The sequence below is a fragment of the Tenrec ecaudatus genome, chromosome 9 (genome assembly GCF_050624435.1).
Source record: "Tenrec ecaudatus isolate mTenEca1 chromosome 9, mTenEca1.hap1, whole genome shotgun sequence".
Lineage (NCBI taxonomy): Eukaryota > Metazoa > Chordata > Mammalia > Afrosoricida > Tenrecidae > Tenrec > Tenrec ecaudatus.
The window spans coordinates 141,664,395-141,670,010 of record NC_134538.1 but is presented as its reverse complement, the minus strand read 5'-3'; positions in this window follow the sequence as shown (position 1 = coordinate 141,670,010).

Sequence of the window (5,616 nt, the reverse complement as noted above, 5' to 3'; positions counted from 1 at the left end):
GGTCTGAGTTCGAAACCACCCGCCGCTCCGTGGGGGGAAGCGGGGGAGGTTAAACCAGGCTTTCTACTCTCATGCAGAGTTCTAGGGTCCCTACGGGTTGGCATGGACTTGTGGTTTTGTTCTTTTTACGTTCTAAGAAGGGAAGAGTGGAATTGAGCTGTAAGAAGTGAGTTAATTTCCCGAGTGCTGGTGCCGTGGGGACCCGGCTACCGTGGCTGCTCTGGAAATTCCCGGGAAGCGCCGGGGCAGGGGGTGGGGTGGGGGCCTCCAACTGGAAGTGCTGGGAGCCCGAGGAGGGGAGGGGCGAGGAGCGGGCGACCCTACCAGTCCCGGGGCAGGCCGGGCATGGGGCCGGTGGGCAGTGGGGTGGCAGCCGGCAGTGGCTGCGACAGAACTGGCCTCTGAGGATCCTCCTCGGTTAGAAGGGTGCGGGCCTTGGCAGGGAGCAGGCAGGGACGGTAGTGACAGGAGACATGGGAGAGGAGATGGCGGGGTGGGGCGTGCGGAAACCCCTCTAGGCAGGACCTCTCTGCGTCCCCCTGGCCGGTCCTTACAGCGGCCACCTGGAGGCCCAGGCCCAAGGTCTTCAAAGGGATGGGTCCGCTGGAAGCGGGGAGGAGCACAAAACCCGTTGCAGGAGGGCTCCCCTTCCCCTGGTTTAAGAAAGCGTGTTTTTCGGAATGGCAGGCAAAGGGAAAGGAAGCGCCGACCCATTCTTCAACTTGCCACCTCAACGACCTGTTTGCCGGCACTGACATCTAGATTAAACGGAGTCGCCAAAGCAAGACTATTAGCGACTGTTCTATTCAAAACTTTCCCAACCGGAGCTCTCCGCCATCTGTTCGCTGGGCTCTGAAAACCGCGTCTATGCGCCCTTCCCAAGCCCTCTGCGCCCTCCCCGACATCCCAGTCAGCGGTGGGGGACAAGGGGGGGCTGGCGGGGGGAGGGGGAAGGCGGGATGGGTACTGGGGAGGAAGGCGTTGGCGCTGCTGGGGTGGGGTGGGGGGAGGAGGTCGCACACTGGGTGGTGGCGGTCCAGAGGGCCTGGGAGCAGTCTGCTGCTGCCCCAGGAAGGACCCTCTGGGACGGGGCTGGAAGGGACCACAAGGGAACAGCTGGCTAGCCTGTGGGGTGGGGGCTGGAGCTAGGGCTGGTGACCTGGTGATGGGGACTCCGTCCCAGCTCCCACTTAATCCCTGAAGCCACCGCCCTGGGGACCCTCCAAGGCAGCCCCAGAGCACCTGGCTGCCCTCAGCATGGTCACCACGATCCCGAGGACTTGGGAGCTACGGTCCCAAAGCGGAGACCTGGCTGGGAGCGTTTGGGGCTTTCCGGGTTCTCTGAGGGTTGAGGTTTCAATGGCCCCGCTCCCATGCTCCCAAGCTGAAGGGCTGGGCGCCTCCGCTTGGACTCCCAGAGGCTGGAACACGCACTCCCGCTCTGAGGCCAGGACCTGGGGACTCAGAGGCAGTGGCCCTGGAGAGCTGGAGGGCTGACAACAGCTGGGTGGCCCGGAGCCTCCCGCTGGAGAGCCACCGAACTGCCTAAGGTCCCTGGATTCTTCTCTTTACCACCCGGTCTTAGGATCTCCGCCTGCCTCAAGGATGGCCATCTAGCTCGCCTACTGCTCCTTCGGTCTAAACTCATTCATTGCTGTTTGTGGGATTTTTAGGATGTACTTTTCTTTCATGGATTACTTAAGGAATAAAGCTGGAAAATCAAATCCAAAGCACTTCAACTCTGGCGGATCGTATCAAGGAATGAGTCGCGCTGTGTGCTGGAAATGGTTTTTATTTTGTACACACCCCCACAGACATTTCAAAAGTATTGGGGTTGCTGAAACATCCGTCAGTTGAGCCAACAGGCTTCTTTTGTCACTGGAGGCCAGATATTTGGGGGTGGGGGTGTCTCCTAGCCACAGTGATTTGCAAGCAAAACTTTGCTGGGATTCGTGACTTGACGTCTAAGGAGCTCCTGTGAGTTGGTGAAACCGACTTGCTGGTGTATAAAAAGACTTCTTCCATAAAGTCCAGCCCAGAGTCTCCAGGGAGCACACCTTGATAGGCCTGTGGGAACCGGGAGAGAAGCCCTGCGTTAGTGGAAGGGCAGAGACCAGCTGGCTCACGCCTCTCTGCCTCTCTCTCTCTCTCTCTCTCTCTCTCTCTCTCTCTCTCTCTCTCTCTCTCTCCTGCAGGCTCTGACACAGCTCTGATGTGTAGGTTTTTACAAAGGGATTTGATGTGTAAATGTTGTTTGGGGAGTTGTTGTTTCACTGGGGCTCACACCAATCCAAACTTCAAGGAAATAGAAGTTGAGAAAGGAGGCACACACACACACACACACTCACTCACACCCCCATCTCACATCACAACATCAGCTGTACAAAATTAACAAGAATGATGGTTTGTTTTTACCAAGTCCCAAACTACTTAAAAGTACAGTGTTGTTGTCGTTAGGTGCCTTTGAGTCAGCTCTGACCCATAGCGACCCTTTGTACAACAAAATGAAACACTGCCCTGTCTGGTGCTAGCCTCATAGTAGTAGCCTTAAAACTGAACTTGACACACACCCCCCAGGCTTGTTTATATGCTTGAAAGTTCTTGGCACTGTGTATGTTCATTAATCTAAAATAGTCCAGGAGACTCTCCTTAAACCTCCACTCACCCACTCACTGCCACCTAGTCCGGTCCAGCTCATAGGCACTGTAACAGAGAAGTGCTGTCCCTGTGGGGTTTGGAAGCTGTGAACTGATACTGGAACAGAAAGCCTTGCCTTTCTCCTGCTGAGCTGCTGGTGGGTTTGAACTACTGCCCAATTTGTGATCTCGTGGACCACCAGGATCCTGCTTCCATCACACATCAAAAGACCAAAGATAAAGCATATGAACAAAGCCAGAGGAATTTAGAGATGTTTTTCCTCCTCTAGAAGGAAACTAAGTTGTCTTAAACAGTGCTATTAAATAGAAGCAAGTATAGAAGGCCAAGAATGCCTGTGAGGGAGGGGCTTAGTCAGAATAAACATGTCTTCCTTTTCCCCTTCTTTAGAAAATTGGCCAGTGAACGCCTTCCGAATATAGCAATGGGATACTGTCTGACATAGTGCCAGGAGATGAGCTCTCAAGTTTGAAGACACTCAAAGTACCACAGGGTAAGTGCTCCTTTTCAAAGTGGGATCAACCAGCTTTGGAAGGACCTTCGTTTGCTGAAGGGACACAATTCAAAAAGAGAAGAATCCATGACCAATCTCCATTAATATAGAATGCCCTAAGTATGACTCTAGAAAACTGAGTTGACAAACGTGAAATGGAATGCATAAAGGTCAACATCCTAAACCTTAGAGGGCTGAAATGGATTTGTATTGACCATTTTGAAATGGACAGTCATAGGTGTACTTTGCGCAGAATGACAAATCAAAGAGGATCTGTGTCGTGTTCATCCACCAAAGGAACAATAAAAGACCTCTCCAGAAATAAAATGCTGCCAGTGATAGAATCATATGCATACACTTAGAATGAAGACCATCTAATGCGAATATTCAGATTTACCATCCAATCACTAATGCCCACGTGGAAGCAACTAAAGACCTTTTCCCAACTTCTGCAGCCTAAAATCACTCAAACATGCAATCAAGATGTATTGATAATTATTGATTGAAATGTGATCATTGGCAACAAGGAAGAAGAATCAGCCTTTGGGAAATATGGTTCTGGTGATAGAAATGATGCTGGATATCACATGACAGACTGTGGCAAGACCGATGATCTATTCATTGGAAATGCTTTTTTTAAAGGGGTGATTACACTACGCAGATAATCACCAGATCGAATACACAGAAACAAAACAGATGACATTGATGGAAAGAGGTGACAGAGAACCTTAATCATCTGTCAGAGCAAGGCCAGGGACCAGCTGTGGGATGATTTTCTCCTCCCTATGCAAGTTCAAGTTGAAGCAGAAGAAAGCTATAAAAAAAAGTCTACGAGAAACAAAATATGGCCTTCAGGATAGCCCACCTGGATTTGGCAACCATCACGTGAATAGATTCGATGCACTGAGCACTCAGGATCAAGGGACCAGACATAAAGGACATCATACAAAAAGAAACAAAATATCATTAAGAAGACCAGAAAGAAAACAAAGATGAGATGCATGTCAAAAAAGACTCTGAAACTTGATCTTGACCCTAGAGGAGCCAAAGCAAAAGTTTTAGCGTGAAATGTGTAAAGGCCTGGAGTTTGGAAACCAAAGAGGGAAAACAAAACACACCTGGCATTTCTTAAGCTGAAAGAACTGAAGAAAATAGTTAAGCTTCGAGTTGTAATATTGACGAATTCTATGGACAAAAAAAATTACATGACATAGGAAGCATCCAAAGAAAATGGGGGTAGGGGTGGGATACACAGTCACTAAAAAAAACAAAACAAAAACCCAAGTTGGCTGACATTCAGCCCTTTCAGGAAGTAGGCTATAATCAAGAGCCAATGGCAATGAGGGAAGATTTCCAATCACCAATGAGGACCGGTGACAAACAAGACTTCAGGAGGAATCCATGGAATTGGAATGTTCCCATGCATAGATGTAATGCTGGCGGTTCACCCAGCTATGCCAAGCATTTTGGAAGATAGTTATCTGGCCAAGTGACTGGAGGAGATTCACATTTTTGCCCATTATACACACACACACAAACACACACACAAATACACACACGGAATCCAACACAGTACAAAAAATATTGAACCATATGATTCCCATCTGAGAGAAAGATCTCTTCCCATAAAGAGTTACAGTCTCGGAAATTCACAGGGATAGTTCAACCCTGTCCCCTAGGGTCTCTCTGCATTGACATCAACTCCGTGGCAGTGAATATTTTTGGTTTATCGTTACTATAACATGCAAGTAAAATTCTAATGAATCGAATTTTAAAATGGCCCCAGTAGTACATTGACAGGGACTGCTTGAAATTCAAGCTGGATTTAGAAGAGAGATGGAAGGAGGGACATGAGTGTTGAGATCAGACGGACGTCAGCTGAAAGCAGACAATGCCAGAAAGATCTCTGCCTGTGCTTTATTGCTGATGCAACGGCATTTGACTCTGTGGGTCATAATAAAGTATGGGTATCAATGGGCATAATGGGAATGCTAGAATACTTCATTGAGCTCATGTGGAACCTGTATATAGACCAAGAGGCAGTTGTTTGAACAGAACAAGGAGATATGACATGGGAAATTAGGAAAGGTATATAGAATTAGGAAATGTGGATATCAGGGCTATATCTTTTCGCCATACTTATTCACTCTGCATGTTTATGAAGAATAATACAGAATCTGGATTGTAAGGAGGCTTATCAACAACCTTCAAGATGCAGGTAAGCCAACCTCACTTGCGGTCAACAAAGAGAACTTGAAGCTCTTACCAATGAAGATCATTAGACACTCCATCTCCACATAAAGAAAACAGAAAGCCTGACAACACAGAAAATGGAGAGAAGATCAAAGGGTTTCATTGTACTTAGACCCATAATGAACACTCGTGGAAGCAGAAGTTAGAAAATCAATGGATGCTCTGCATTGGACAAACCTGCTGCCAAAGTCCTCTTTAAACTCTGTAAGATAAAA